Raw genomic sequence first — 17,048 nt, forward strand, 5'->3', positions numbered from 1 at the left:
TTTCTAATTTTATTTTTTAATTAAAGTATAGTTGATTTACAATGTTCTGCTGATTTCTGTTATACAGCAAGGTGACCCATTCACAGATGTACATACATTATCTTACATTATCTTCCTTCTGACATTATCTTCCATCATGGTCTTAGAGTTCTCTTGATTTCATTTTGTATGTCTTTTTGTAAGCTTGGACACAGACTTCATATTAAAAACATAAAATTTTGATAGCTTTAAAAAAATTTTTTTGGCTTTGTCCATGACATGTGGAAGTTCCCTGGCCAGGGATCGAACCAGAACCACAGCAGTGACAACACCAAATCCTTAACTGCTAAGCCACCAGGGAACTCCTACTCTGATAGCTTTTGAGATCTACCTCTGTGTGTCATGTGTGCCCAAGAGGGGCTGCCTGAATTAAGGTCACAGATCTGGGGAGGCTGCCATGGTTCACTAGCCCCACTCTCTGGATGCCAGATTGGTGAGAACACGTCAGTCTGGCTAGAATCAGAAGAAAGAACTTTGGAGAGAATTAGAAATAATTTGGTTTTACCCATCTAATGTCTGCATGGTCTCCCCTATACACTGGGAAAAAAAAATGTCAACCCGCTTTTGATCTTCTTTTGTGTTTTAGAGCTACCCTAAGCTGGATCAATATTTACCAGCTGGTGAAAACACTTCCTATACTGCAGTTCATGTACTGTTTTATTCTCTCCAGATTTCTCAAGTCCACTTCTACTTTTCTGTCTTTCCTGCTGGCCCATCCAGGTGACCTGGCAATGGGGATACTGTTAGCTTGGTAGAAGTAAGACACAAACAAGATGGGAGAGAGAACAGTCTAACACACTGCTGATGATGGAAATGAAGAGGGGATCAAGGAAGTGGAGGTGATGTTTAATGAGCACCTACCCACTGTCATATGCCATGCAAGGAATTTCACATGACTGGTCTGATTTTCGGTGAACAATAGTTCCATTAAAGTAGGTATACCTATACCCTTTGTGTAGCCCTGCGAGTGCTTCACATGACTGGTCTGACTCTCTGTGAACAATAGCTCCATTGAAGTAAGTATTCTTGTACCTACTTTAGGTAGGAAATGAGAGAAGTGACTTGCTTAGCATCATGAATTCAGGATAGCCAGATCCAAAATCCCTGCTCTTTCCACAATTCTATACAGCTTCCTTGGAAACTGCATTTTTATTTATTTATTTTTGGCTGTGCCTGCATCATATAGACATTCTCTGGGCCAGGGATCGAACCTGGGTCCTAAACCTGCTGTGCCACAAGTGAACTCCTGGAAGCTACATTTTTAATATAGTTTTCAATTTTGCTTGTGACTTCTCTCATTCTTTTTAATCTCCAGAATCTAATCCCATATCAAAGCTGATCGTATTTTTAAATAAGGAAATTGTTTTGGATTTCCATTACTATGTTTTTATGAGACTACATTGACTTCTGTTATTAGAATTGAATTTTAGGATAGCAAATGTCATATGTTCTCTGTCAGCACTGTATACCTTACCTTTCCATTATAGCGCACAACCGTTGATTCCAATCAACTTTTTTTTTTTAACTCATTCCACATTTCCAATATTTTTATACTTCTATTACCATTCACAAATATTCTCAGAAGTGTGTTCCAATCTGGTGATATTATGATAACTTTCCCCTAGGGGTTTATTAGCTTCCATGTTGCTATATTCATTTCACCTACTTTCATTTCCTTGGACTAAGTCCAGAATAGCCCCTGGTCCTGTTGATTGCTTCACAAGCTGTGTGAGGGAACATTTCTGCAATGCACTCAGAGACAAGCATCCATCTGATTCCATTCCTGTGATCTATCAGTCATTGTCAGAGGGTTGAACTTACATCACAGTAATGATTTTTATTTCCCTAATGCCTCCCTCCTCATTTCTTTTTCTGTTCATGGCCTAGCTTTCTGTTCCTGGAATGAATGAATATTTGCTTTTATTAATTAGATTCATTTTTGAAAAGTGGCTTTTCTATGTGGCATAGTTTGTTTTTTTGTTTGTTTGTTTTTTACTAGCTGGACAAGGAATCCCAGCTTGATCCCATTTGGCATTGACCAGGATTTTGACATGCTTCTAGAGGTAGAGTTGCTTCTAGACATAGGCATTGGTCTACCACCCTTTAGGATAAAGTAACCTCTTAGGAAAGAATTCCTCCTAAGGAGATTCAACGGCAAAAGGTAACTTTCAAGTTCAAGGGTAAATTGCAAGTATGGTATGGCACACAGTCATGTGAAGGGTCCAATAGGCTGGTTACTGGGACATAAATCTCAGTCCTTAAGGTGAGGGACAGGGAAAAACATGTCCAAGGAAATATAGAAAGAGGAATTTCTCCACTTCTAAGGGATGATAAGAACACAAGATATGAGCAGCATTGACACTGGTGGCCAAGTTGTTGACAGCCATATGGTGAAGGAGGAGACGTCGTGCTGTCCCAGAAGTGGCAGCTCTAGAGCTAGTAGCATCAGGGCTGGCAGTGGTGACTCTGATAATGGCACAGTGTTACAGTGTCCTTTTAGATACAAATAAAACTTTAAATATGATTTTTAAACACTTTTTTTTGAAGGCTAGTGCTATTCCTTTAAGAAAAACCACTGAATATGTTGATTCAAAATTGGAAAAGGAGTATTGAACTTAAGAAATGTACATTTTGGAGTTCCCGTCGTGGTGCAGCGGAAAAGAATCCTACTAGGAACCATGAGGTTGCAGGTTCAATCCCTGGCCTTGCTCAGTGGGTTAAGGATCTGGCGTTGCCTTGAGCTGTGGTGTAGGTCACAGACGTGGCTTGGATTTGCAGTTGCTGTGGCTCTGGCCTAGGCCGCCAGCTACATCTCCAATTAGACCCTAGCCTGGGAACCTCCATATGCCCCAGGTGCGGCCCTAAAAATACAAAAAAAAAAAAAAAATTGCATTTAATAACTAAAATACCTTTATCTAAAATAAGATTTTCTTCTCCTACTTATCTTAGTCTTCCAATTACTTTGCATTTTTTCTTGCATTTCTCTTATATTTTTCTATAATTTTTGCCATTTCCCTAGACCAGTCTTTCATCTCATTATGCCTGGACAATTACAGTTATGCCCCCACAAGATGCTCTGATCCTTGTCTCTCATTTCTCTAACTGACTTAATACTGCATTAGATAATTGTGACTAAAATGGCAACCACTTGTAACCTGTTTGAAAATATTTGTTGGTTCTAAGTAGCTATAAAACAAATCTGATACTTTTTAGCCTGGCACATAAGCCTACTCATGTATAGAGACCTTCATATAAATCTTCCCCCTATGTTTCCTTTTCTCAAAATTCTTCCCATCTAAACACTTTACTATCCCCCTCAATGGAGGTTCCTGAACATAGACTTGGTACTTTTTTTATTTGCTGGAATTAGAGCAAATTATATTAATACTCTAAGATCTTGTTTCAATCTTGCCCTTTTCATAAAATTCCACTCAGTCAGAGATTCCTGGCACTTCCTGCATCTGTGTGAATTACAGAAAGTCCTCTCCTCTCTGGTCTGAGGCAGGCAGCATCAGGGCAGAGGGCTTAGCGAGCGTTGTTGGGGTTGGGTTTCAGCTGCCCCGCCCCCACCCTACCTGGGTTGTTCATGCAGAACACAAATATTCTTTAGCAAGTGGTAGCCCTGTCAGCCCATCAGCCCCCTCATCCCCATAGGAAGTGCCCACCCTGCCCCCAATTCCTAAAGCAGTACTTGCCTCAACAATTCATTAGGCAATTAATCATGTATTATTTGATGACATCTTTTTAATTGTGGTTTTAAAAATTCTTTTATCAATGTTTTAATGTTTAATGTGTTACTGTCTTAAACTCCTCAGAATGTTCCCTCTTGAGGGCAGGATTAATATATCTCTTTGTGGTTCTCTGAATATACATCACAGTGTCTTGCATTGTAGGAACTCAAACATTATGTTTGTTGATTTTACTTGAATTGTTTTTATGCAAATACACATAGCTAATTACAAATGAAGCATGAATGTGTTGGAATTAATGATCAACAATTGGCTGTCCATCATTAGCTGAAAAGGATGTTTCTATCAACACACACACACACACACACACACACACACGCACACATGCACCCCCACACACAACTGCAGTGTGATTATCTTTTACTTTTTGATATAATGAACTATCCACAAGTATGAGTAGAGAGAATTATTCTTGTACTTTGATTTACATTGAATGCCATATGGCCATTCATTATAGTTAGGCTTTTCAACATAATTATTTTGCCAACAACTATTTATAAACTCAAAGTACTTCGGGGGAAACAACGATGAAAACATTTCAGTCTCTGCCGTCAATGAGATTTAATTCTGAGAGAGATAAGCCATTCGTTAACAAACACAATGTTAGTAAGACAGATGCAAGTTCCATTAAAGCAGTACAGGAAATGTGAATTAGGTGTTGGGAGAAGCAAGAAGATGCAGTATTTGCAATTGAGCTGGACTTTGCAGTAGGGCAGACAGGTTAACGCAATCCTGTTGGGACGAGAGGAGTACTCGAGGGAGAGGCAAGATGGAAAAAGGCAAGTTGAAGAACCATCCTTGGAATCATGACATTTTTTGGTATAAACTATCCTTGGGTACTATTGTCACTATAGCTCATCTACTTCCCCCAAACCCTACATATCTAATTTATGAAGTCAGCCTGAAGTTGATTATCACAGCATTATCTATTTCCATCCTTGGAATGATAACTATAAATTTAGAGCATTAGGTGTGAATTATCTTTTCCAATACCCCTTTGCTCTAGAAGGAAAATCTCTAGATGAAAGAGATGGCTGTGACATTGACACATAAGTTTCCCTTAGATCCCTTTCTGTTTTTTTTTTTTTTTTTTCACTTGAACCAAATTTCTTATCACCTTAGCCAGACATGGGAATATTCTGCAACACCGTTGAAAAAAATGAAACAGTGGGTTTGTATTTTTCACTTTCCTTAACACAGATATAGGAGACTGAAATTTTCTAAAGGAAGGTTATTTCAAAAGTGTGTGAGTAGCATTTCTGCCTCTGGTTTTAACACACCACCTTGTATTAAAATAGCCCTCTGGGAGTTCCTGTCGTGGCTCAGTGGTTAGCGAATCCGACTGGGAACCATGAGGTTGCGGGTTCAATCCCTGGCCTTGCTCAGTGGGTTAAGGATCCAGCATTGCTGTAAGCTGTGGTATAGGTCACAGACGTGGATCAGAACTGCCCTTGCTATGGCTGTGGTGTAGGCTGGCAGCTACAGCTCCTATTAGACCCCAGCCTGGGAACCTCCATATGAGTGGGTGTGGCCCTAGAAAAAAAAAAAAGCCCTCCTACCAGGTACAAGTGTACAAGTTGGAAGGAGCTTTAAAAATCTCTGATTGGGAATTCCCATTGTGGCAGTAACAAACCCAACTAGTATTCATGAGGATGTGGGTTCAATCCCTGGCCTAGCTCAGTGGGTTAAAGATCTGGTATTACCATGAGCTGTGGTGTAGGTTGCAGACGTGGTTAGGATATGGTGCTGCTGTGGCCGTGGTGTAGGCCAGTGGCTGCATCTCTGATTTGACCCCTAGCCTGGATTTTCATATGTCACATGCGCAGCCCTAAGAAAAAGCAAAAAAAGGAGTTCCTGTCATGGCTTAGCAGAAATGAATCTGGCTAGTATCCATGAGGACGCATGTTCCATCCCTGTCCTTGCTTAGTGGGTTAAGGATGCCATGAACTGTGGTGTAGTTCACAGACATGGTTCAGATCCCACATTGCTATGGCTGTGGCTGTGGCTGGCTGCTGGAGCTTTGATTTGACCCCTAACCTGGGAACGTCCATATGCCATGGGTGCAGCCCTAAAAAGATTTTTTAAAAAGAAAAAAAAAATCTGTATGCAGCCATCCTCCAACTGGAGGGTTAGTGTTAGGGTTAGGGTTAGCTGCTAAGGCTGTCAGTACTTGAAAGGCCATTAACTCAGGGAAAAGAAAGTGCACTGAGGTTATCCTAGTGCTATATTTTGTGCTACATTTGTGCTACAAAGTTTTGTGCTACATTTCTTCTCAATGCATATGGTGATTCATAGGTGGGGTAAGCCTGAGAGCTGAGAAATTGAGCAGAGTTTGGGGCAGTTTTACAGCATTGAGGAGATGAAAATTAGGGTTAAGGGCTATGAAAGCAGTCAGAACTTAAGGGGTCAAAGTTCTGAAGAGAAGTGACATTCATTAATTTATGAGGATCAACTAAGAAGCTGAAAAGCCAAGAAGAAAACTTCAGCTCAGAGGATGGGAAGACAAGCGGACTTTCAGCAGTCTTGTGGTTCAAGGGAAAAAAAAATTAAAATTTGGGGCCCATCTGGAAAGAAGAACCTAGGAAACATGCCCATCTTTCAGTTGAAATCCTTGCGTCTACACTCTATCAGTAGAGGTGGAAAAAAAATTAGCTTTCATAAAAATGGAAATAAGGCTTCAGTTCACCTCCACCTAAACTTGAATTAGTGTAAACCACTCCTATCCTCACTGCTTGTCATAAGCAATGGTAAATCATCTGTCCAGGAGATGACATCATTTAGAGATTCAAATTATCATGCACACTGTCTTATATTCAACAACAACAATGACAAATTGCCCAGAAAGAAAAATGCCAAGAGAAAACACCAAGTTGCCAAAAACCAAGGGAAAATGATAACCAAAATAGAAAAAGACAGACAGGTGAGTCAGATAATAGGAATATAGAACATGGACATTAGAATAACTGTGATTATAATATTTTGTCAGTGTTAACAAAACAACACAACAACGAAAAAGCTAGAGTGGCTGTATTAATATCGGATGAAGTAGACTTTAGGAGAAATGTACTAGGGAGACTCATGATCAGAAAATCAATTCACCAGAAACTAAAAAGAGTTCCCAGTTTGTATATGTCAGGTAGCAAAGCCTTAAACTACATAAATCAAATTTAACAGAATAAAAGGAGAAATTGGTATGTCTATAATCATGGTGATAGACTCAAACACATTAGTTTGAATAGTTGAGATGAGTGAAGGCATAGAAAGTTTGAATAACACAATTAACACTCTTAACTTAATTGACTTATATAGACCACAGCTAAAAGCAATTGCAGCATATATGTTCTTTTAAGTGCATGTGGGACATTGGCCAAAATTGAACTGTGTTGGGCCATAAAGCAAACCTCAGCTAAACTGAAAAGTTTGAGAACAAATATATTCTACAGTTAACACTTAAGTATTATACACTTAAATATTTGTTAAGAGTGTAGATCTGATGTTGTGTTCTTAACCACAAAAACAAAAGAACAGCAACAACAAAAAACAAAGAACACAGGAAAATTTTGGAGGCGATGGATACATTTATAACCTTGAAGGTGATGAGGGTTTCATGGGTGTGTGATAGTGCATAGATACAAACTTACCAAATTTTTTACGTTAAATATGACCTTTTTGTATATCAATTATACTTCAATAAAATTATTTTTTAAAAAGAAAATCTCTCATTGTTTAGAAATTAATTCCCTTCTATAATTTACAAGGAAATACTTAAAGTGGAAATCAGAAAATATTTTTAATTTAATGATAATACAAATATGATATAGTAAATCTTAGATTGCAGCTAAAGCTGTGATGAAAAGGAAATTTTAAAGGCATGTTATAGGAAAGAAAGTTTATAAGTCAATGACCTGAGTACCTGTTTCAAGAAGCTAAATAAAGATTAGCAAATAAAACATAAATAATACAGAGAAGATGAAGATGGCAGAAAAAAAAAGTACAAATAGAGAAATCAAAGAAGCAAAAAGTTGGGTATTTGAAAGACTAATAAAATTAATGAAATCCTACAAAACAGATCAAAAGAAAAAAAGAAGAATAAACACAAACCATTAAAGTAGCAATGCGGATATTACTCCATAGCCTTTAGACATTAAAAATATAATTAAAATATGTTTAGAAAAACTTAAAGCAATGATTTGACTATTCAGATAAAATGGACAAATCTTTTGAGAAACACAATTTAGTAAACCTTATATAAGAAGAAATAGAAAAGCTAAACAGTCCTATCTCTATTAAAGCTGCTAAATCTACAAAAAAAACATATTTTCACAAAGAAATGTCAGAATAAGATGGCTTTGCCATAAATTCTCTTAAACATTTATAGAAGAAATAGGATCACTTTTACACAAAAAAGGGAAAAACCTCCTCAATTATTTTTTAATACAACCAGCAACAATTCCATCAGATGTTGTTTAAAACAGCTGTGTGATGTTGTGAGGCAGAAATTTCTCAAGTCTCTTTTCAAGAACAAAGGATCCTCCTGTCTTCTTTTTTTTCCCTCTGTAATCTTTTCTTTTCTTGGCAGAAAAACTGCAGTCTTTACCTGCCAGAAGCAAGAGTAAATCTCTGAAAGAAGATAACATCCAGAACTTCAACCTATCTCTATCATAGGCCAGAGAAATATTGATAGAAAAACTTGATAAAATATTTACAAGAAGGGAAAATTACAGACCCATCTTTTTCATGATTCCAGATGCAGAGATCCTAAAGAAAGGATTGACAATTCAAATTTTCTGACATTTGTCTTTCTCTTTCTGACTTACTTCACTTAGTATAATAACGTCTAGGGTTAAATATCATATGAGATTAATAACATGTGGACTCTAACAAAAAATGATACAAAAGAACTTACAAAACAGAAACAGACTCAAAGATTTTGAAATAAAATTCATGGTTACCAAAGGGGAAATGTGGGGTGGGAGGGGTAAATAGGAGTTCGGGATTGACATGTGCACACTAATACAAAAAATAGATAAATAAGTAACAAGGACCTACTGTATGAGTAATCTAATCAATACTATATAATAACCTACATGGGAAAAGAATCTCAAAAAGAATATATATACGTGTGTGTGTGTGTGTGTGTGTGTGTATGTATAACTGATTTACTGAAGACATTATTGTCATGAATAAGTGGGGAATGGTGCGGGCATCTATAAGGGCAGTTTAGGGATGCTGGTAAACACCCTACAGTGCACACGGCAGTCCCAAAGAGCAAAGAATCATCTTGTTCGAGATGTCATTAGTGGGAGTTCCCATCATGGCTCAGCAGTTAATGAATCCAACTAGCATCCACCAGGACATGGGTTTGATCTCTGGCCTCCCTTAGTGGGTTAAGGATCTGGCGTTACCATGAGCTGTGGTGTAGGTCGCAGATACAGTTTGGTCCCACACTGCTGTGGCTGTGGTGTAGGCTAACAGCTGCAGCTCCGATTCGACCCCTAGCCTGGGAACCTCCATATGCTGTGGATATGGCCCTAAAAAGACAAAAAGACCAAAAAAAAAAGATGTCATTAGTGCCAATATTGAGAAACTCTGCCTTAAACAAAAATCAATCTCAGGAGGATTTTAGGCTTAAATTTGAAAAAAACATTAAAGTTTCTTGAAAGTAACAAGAAAAAAGATATTCATGACCTTGAGGTTGGTAAAGATTTCTTAAAAAAATTTTTTTTTAATGGTAGCACCCACGGCATAGGAAGTTCCCAGGCCAGGGATCAAATCTGAGCCCCAGCTGGGACCTATGCTGAAGCTGTGGCAGTGTCAGATGTTTTACCCACTGGTGATTGAATCTGCACTTGCACAGCAACCCGAGCTGCTGCCATTGGATTCTTAACCCTCTGTGCCACACTGCGAAATCCTGGTAAATATTTCTTAAACATGACACACAAAGCTGTTAAGCAAGAGGGAAAGTCTTGATAAATAAGATTACAATCCACCAAAACATATTACCAACATAATAAAATATTGAGCCATTGAAGAGAAGATATTTGCAGTATATTTCACAAGCAAAGTACTTAAATTGAGAATGTATAAACATTGCCTATGAATCAAGAGGGAAAAGGGAGACAACCCAGTAGAAAAATGGACAAAAGACTGAAACCTGGACTTCATAGTATAAAATACGCACTTGACAACACATGTATGAGAATGCGTCCGTCATTAGTCATTGAGGAAATTAAGATTCAAACTGCTATGAAATATCACTACATTGTACTTGCCAGAAAGGAGAAAATTAAAATGACTGAGAAATGAAATGTTGATTAAATTGTGGAGATACTAGAATTTTCATACACTGCTGATGGGAAGGTAAATTGGGGCAAGCTCTTTGGAAAATCACTGTATCTACCAAAAATGAATATATTCATACCCACGTGACTTAGTGATTTGACTCCAACAGAAATGCATACACATATTCACCAAAAGATGTGTACATATACACACTTGCACATATATATACACACACACATGCAATACATGTATAGTATATGCATATGTATATATGTATGAATGCTTATAGCAGCATTGCTTATAACAATTTGTGACAATTAGAAACTAGTAACAACCCACTTGTCTATCAAAAACAAAGTAAATAAATTCTTATATATTCATACAATGGAATTTCTCACAGCAATGAAAATAAACAAACTAGTGCTACATGCAAGAACAAATAAATCTCATAAACAATGTTGAATGAAAGAAGTCAGATGCAGAGGCTACAAGCTATATCATTCATGTACATAATGCTGCAAATCAGGCAAAACTAATAGGTGGTGTAGAAGTCAGGATGAGGTTACATTTGAAGGGCAAGGTAAGGACAAGGACAGAGAAAAGTTCCTTGGAGAGCTTCTGGAGTGTGATGATATGTACTTCTCTATCTGAGTGGTGTGCTTATAAAAAAATTCATTGAGCTACACATTTATGATGTGTATACTTCTAACATCTGTATTGATAAAAATGTTTATTTGAAAAAAATATATAAGTGTGGAGAGGGGTGAAGGGACAGTTGACGTAGAAATAAACAAAATGTACATTTAAAAAGGCATATTAGCATATGAGCTTTCAAGATAAAGATTTTGGCTCCTAAATTTCCAGTACAAATAATAGAACATTCCAGTGAGTTTTCTCAAATTCTCTTGTTATAAAATAAGTTGGTACTGTTAGGAGTTCCTTTCTTAACAGGTTTCCCAAGTAATCTGTTGCTTTTTTTTTTAAGTGTGTATTTTTTGTTTTTAAAATATTAGTGTGGGCCTGAATTAGACAAATTTTCTTTCTCCTTTCCCTCTTTCAAATTATTCAGCCCTGCTCTCTGGGTTGAGTCAGAGCTGTTGAACCAGAGTCTTGAGAAAACCTGTCTTGTCTTCACCAATATTTTCCTCCTGAGAGAGTCATTGGCAGAGTAGGGGATTCTGCTCTCAGAGATTCCATTTTTACATCCATTTTCAGGGTACAACTTGGCATTTATCAGTTATTTCAGGATGCCTAACAATAGATGATTTCCAGAATATACATTTTTTGCTGACCAGTCGTGTTAAATTTTTTCATCAGTGCTTACCTACGTGACCTCCACAAGAGCAAATTTGCTGTTAAATCTGTTATCTATTCGTTGAGAATCCTTATTGTATTTGGTCGCCTTCTTTCATGCAATAGTCACATAATTTCAAGATATGTTCAACACAGTGCTTCTAATTCACTAAAGGAACTCGTGGTTTTAGTGAATACAATGTTTTGAAATTAACGAGGCTACTAAAAACACACTCAGGTTAAATTCTATGCATTTTCCTAAACAATGAGGCAGCAAAATTGAGTCAGTAGGGTCTGTTTTAGTTATCTCTAGGCTCAAATTGAGTTTTCAAAACTATACTACAAGTTTTAAAATTATGACTTTAAAATTTTGCTTCTAGATTAAGTGGGATCTTTTGGAAGCATGAAAATTTATTGAAAAAAGGGGGGGGATTCTAGAAAGAAAAATGCAAAGGGGATCAGAGGAGGACTCTTTGTGCCCTAAAAGAACCTTTTGAGAAACTCCTGTCTCGAAATGATATACTGTTGTTTTAAACAAGTCCTGCTGGAATTATTGCTGCTGTGGTGCAGATGGCAGAGAAGGAATGTCCCTGAGGATGAAATAGTGCTCACATTCTGCACTGCAGATGGAGCTGTGAACGTTGTGGGCGAACAGGACGGAGAAGACAAGGAGGATCGAGGGACAGAGATGAATATTCAGCCTTTTTCCAAATTCTGTATTTCTTGCACACTGTAGTTTAACTGCAGAAGGACCCCAGAAAAGAAAGTATTTCATTATATGGACTTCATCCTCTGCAGACAACGGAAGAACTTGGAAATAAGGGAAATCAGATCACGCTCTGAGAAACAAGCTATAAAATTGGTGCATGTGGAATGAAGCACATGCGGTCACCTGAAGGACGGCTTCCTGCCTCCGAGGGCTCTTACCTGTTCTCTGAGTGTGTATCCCAGATCCCTCCACCCTGGCCTCCTCATTCGCTACCAGGCACTTACCTCTCGCATGACTGTCTCTCGTTCAACAGTGCATCCATTAACCACTGCCAATTTCACTGGAGCCTACACCTGCCATCCTCAGCCCATCCACTGGTGGGGATCTTTGTTTTATTCTGTACCATGTTTGCACAGGCCCTGCTCCCATTTCATATAGTATCGTACTTACAAACACCATGTTGTCAATTTAATGAGGATTTTTCTTAAGGTTTGGGAATAAATGAATGGGTGTAAAATATGGGGAAGAATTCGTAATTTGTTTCTAAACCCCAGACTCACTCCAGGTAAAGTTCAGGGATGGTCCCCATTTCTCACTCAGGCTACTGCTGGTGGGCCAGGGGCCACTCATGTCCATCCACTTTCTCTTCAGACATCTCCACGCACCTGACTCCAGTGGAAATGGTTGTTTTCTCCCATCTCATAAAGTGATGTGTCTGTCTTGATCCCAGCTGCATTTTCAACACCAGGCAAAGGGCCTAAGACATAGTGTGTTCTCAATAAATACTGTGTGAATAAAAAAAAAAAAATGAAGGGCCATTTAATCCTTGTTTATTTTCTTCTGGAGATTTGACAAATATAAGACTATCCTTCAAATCTATTAACATTTCCGAATAGCAGGGCACCCTGAAATTCTCTGAGAACAGTCTTTCTTACTGACATAATCTACAGGCTAGGTGACAACTATCATTTCTTCATCCTCTTTTGGATTGGAAATTTGGTAACACGTTTCTCAAATTCAGCCTTGAAACTCCCACCTTCTAGTGAGCAATTCAGTGAATTTTGATCACAGGCTGTTGTGTAACTGATTCTTAAGATGGTTTTGTATTCAATATTTTTCGTTAGCTCTCTAAAGCCTTAACTTAAGCGTGGTCTCCAAAACAAAGCCCTCAACACCTGGGCATTTGTTTGAAATGCAAAATATCAGTCCCTATTTAGAATTTCTGTATCAGAATCTACATTTGAGCAAGGTCTATGGAGGATTTCTACACGTTAAAGTTCTAGAAGCACTTTAAGGGGTTGTGATTCTTGGCCCTCTTATTAAGTTGTCTGTCCTAGGCATAGCTCTCATTCACTGTTTCCTCCTCAGTTGGTCTTCTATTCAGAAATCACAACTCTCTTGATCTGAGAGAAGAGACCAGAGTGGGATATGGTGAAACATCTGCCTCTTGCCTGCTTCTGTCTTTAGTAAACTTCCGAACCCAAGTCATGGATAGAAAGAATGTCTCCATATGATATCTGCAGCAGAGCTAATTCCTCTAAAGAGACTGGCGTTTATCAGCATCAGCATTGGTCCAGATACTCCATGTCTACCCTCTGCCTGAGCATCAGGTAACTGCTATTATAGCCCCCCCCCTTTTTTTTGCTTTTTTAGTGTCACACGTACAACATATGGAAGTTCCCAGGCTAGGGATCAAATTAGAGCTGCATTTGCTACCTACACCACATCTCATAGCAACGCTGGATCCCTGACCCACTGAGTGAGGCCAGGGATGGATCCTGTATCCTCATCGATACTAGTTGGATTTGCTTCCACTGCGCCATGACGGGAACTCTGATAGCCACCTCCTCTTGAACCATTCCAGCCTTTTAGAAAATCTCAGCTCTAAAATCAATTATCTAAGGCAACTGTAGAATCCAAACAACACAATTGCAGTCCATTTGAATCTTAAAAAGATGGCTCAGTTTTGACTATAGAATACCTTTAAAATTGAAGCCACTTCTAACCCTTTATCCAGATCCTGAGTACTTCTATTTAATTAGGGTTACCACCTCAAGTTCCATGGAATAAACTGTTAGAGATTGTATCTTCAGGGAAATTTAAATTCCTGGTCCATCTTTAACCTTGGGAGTGTTATGGATCGGATGTTTTTTTTTCTTTTTTTTTTTAAAGGCACACCCTCGGCATATGGATGTTCCCAGGCTCGGGATTGAAACAGAGCCACAGCCGGCCTATGCCACAGCCACAGCAACACTGGATCCGACCCCTGCATCTGTGACTTTCATTGCAGCTTGCAGCAATACCATATCCTTAATCCACCGAGTGAGGCCAAGGACCCAACCCACATCCTTACAGACACTAGCCCAGATTCTTAACCCACTGAGCCACAACTGGAACTCCTGGATGGCCTTTCTTGGCAACAATCTTTGTGCTTATGTGTTCCTTCTGTAATAGTTGTGTGTGTGTGAGTGTGTAAACACTTATGAATAAACATATATATATCTATGTATCTATATATCTATATCTATATATCTCATTACATCTATATTATTGCCATGGGTAAATTCCTTTTACAGTCCTCTTTCTCCACCAATACTCAGGGCTGTTACTTGGTGTTACAGCCTTATGTTTTCTAGTCAGTTGGACTTTGGCTCTCAATGGTTATCTCAGCTATTGCAGATTCCTTCTTCTGGCTAATTTGAGTCTTGACTTCCTTGCTCCCTCTTTCTGGATTAGAATAATGAGAAGGACCTAGAAGGCTACTCTTGGAGCAGTAGCTACAACTTTTATTGTGATGTGTCCCCTTTCGGGTAGCCCTGGCCTTCCTCTGTCTGAAGTGACTGACTCCTCTTTCTGCTCTTCCTTAGCAAGGTTTCCAGATTCTGTACATGAATTGATCCCATTTCTCCTAGTGCTTTTTGTTACAAGGTAGGTTATGAGGCTTTCGGAGTCTCAAATTTCCAGAAATTCTATCTCTAAAGGCAACTTTAAAATGCTTCAAATGTGGAATTCCCATTATGGCTCACTGGTAACGAACTGTCTAGTGTCTGTGAGGATGCATGTTTGATCCCTGGCTTCGCTCAGTGGGTTAAGGATCTAGTGTTGCTGTGGGCTGTGATGCAGGTCACAGACATGGCTTGGATCCCACGTTGCTGTGACTGTGGTATAGGCCAGCAGCCGTAGCTCTGATTTGATCCCTAGCCTGGGAACTTCTGTATGCTGTACTAAAAGCCATTAAGAGATAAAAAAAAAAATGCTTCAAGTGACTATGTATAATGGATAATAATCTAGCTTATCTGGAGAGTTTATAAAGGAAAGGTAAGAGCGAAAGCAAATATGTAAAAATTTTAATATAGCTAAATAGAAGTCTCCATATGGCATAATTTAAATGAAAGATATAAAATTTTACCCATAACATTCAGAAAAATACACACACAGTGAACAGGTTCATACATATGGACAAACAAAAATTGCATTTATATTCAAGGTGTAGTTATGAGAATATTTTTCTTGGCTATTCATTTTATTTTGAAGTCAGTAAAGTGTTTCTTAAGGTCCTCAAATATTTGCCATCATAACTAAAGGATGGTTAGCGTTGAGAATGCAAATGATGAAATGCCTGGTATCTAAGCTTCCCTTTTTGTGCCAAAGCAGATTTTCCAGAGAACTCCCTGGGCTTCAGGAACCTCATGTTTTCTGTGGTAGGCTGGGTATTTCTCTCCCCTGCACCAGCTGGCCCGGTAACTGGTTAGGCTACAACCTGTCCTGACACCCACCCCCTGACATTTCGAATACCGTCATTTCCTCTGCAGTTTTTCTTTGCATTTTTAAGAAACTCTAGGTGTGAAAGACTAGGCTTAGAAACAATCCCCTTCCACACACTACTTTTTCTCAATTCTTCCTGAAGGATTGTAGAATATCATTTTCAATACATTTTGAAGTTCTCTTCTCAAACATGTCCATGCTGCTCCTGACAGTTACCAGTCATGTGTATTTATTTATTTTTTAAAATATTTTAACTTTTTTTATGGTCACACCCACCGCATATGGAAGTTCCCGGGCCAGAGATTGAACCGGCTCTTCTGTAGCGATCTGAAACACTGCAGTCAGGTTCTTCATCCACTGCACCACAGTAGGAACTCCATCTTTGTAATACTTCAACATTTCTCTTTTATTTCTTTCTTATTTTTCTGTCAGCTCAGTTTTAATTGATCATTGTCTTAGTTTATAATATCTTATTTGAACATCTGTAGCTTTTTTTTTCTGACTCTGTTTTTGTTTTTTTTGTTTGTTTGTTTGTTTTTTTGGTCTTTTTGTCTTTTCTAGGGCTGCACCTGCGGCATATGGACGTTCCCAGGCTAGGGGTCTAATCAGAGCTGTAATCACTGGCCTACACCACAGCCACAGCAACACAGGATCCTTAACCCACTGAGCGAGGCCAGGGCAGGCAACCTCATGGTTCCTAGTCGGATTCGTTAACCACTGAACCATGACAGGAACTCCTGGTCCTTTTTTTTTTTTTTTTTTTTTTTTTTAAAGGCAGAATCTGAGACATGTGGAGATTCCCAGGGTAGGGGTCAGAATCAGCTGCTGACCTACACCATAGCCATAGCAACGTCAGGTCTGAGCCCCACCTGCAACCTACACCACAGCTCACCGCAATGCCAGATCCTTAACCCACTGAGGGAGGCCAGGGATCAAACCTGCATCCTCATGGGTGCTAGTCAGATTTGTTTCCGCTGAGCCATGACAGGAACTCTAACTCCTTTTGCTTTTTAAGAGACATAACGTTACCTCTCATTTTATTTAAATGGTGATCTTTAGCTCTTCCATTTCCCTGGTTGCTTTGATTTTTGAGGTTATTCTTTGAGTGCCCTTGGCTTATATTGTATTTCTTCTTTTCTGCAGTTTCTATGCATACATTTCATACTATCTCCTGTCTGAATCTGAGCTCATCTTTAATGGAGTCTAATATT

The 17,048-nt window shown here is 38.7% G+C and overlaps 1 long non-coding RNA gene across 2 annotated transcripts in view; it reads right to left on the bottom strand.

The window, feature by feature from the left end:
• The window catches only part of LOC110261191, a 55,796-nt gene continuing 46,958 nt past the window's right edge, over window positions 8,211-17,048 (bottom strand). For both annotated transcript variants that reach the window (XR_002345080.1, XR_002345079.1), the window contains 2 exons: window positions 12,738-12,857; window positions 8,211-8,385 (listed from right to left, as the gene is read on the bottom strand). This is a non-coding gene — a long non-coding RNA (uncharacterized LOC110261191). The remainder of the gene's footprint in view (window positions 8,386-12,737; window positions 12,858-17,048) is intronic.

Source organism: Sus scrofa, chromosome 6 (assembly GCF_000003025.6).
Source record: "Sus scrofa isolate TJ Tabasco breed Duroc chromosome 6, Sscrofa11.1, whole genome shotgun sequence".
Taxonomy (NCBI): Eukaryota; Metazoa; Chordata; class Mammalia; order Artiodactyla; family Suidae; genus Sus; species Sus scrofa.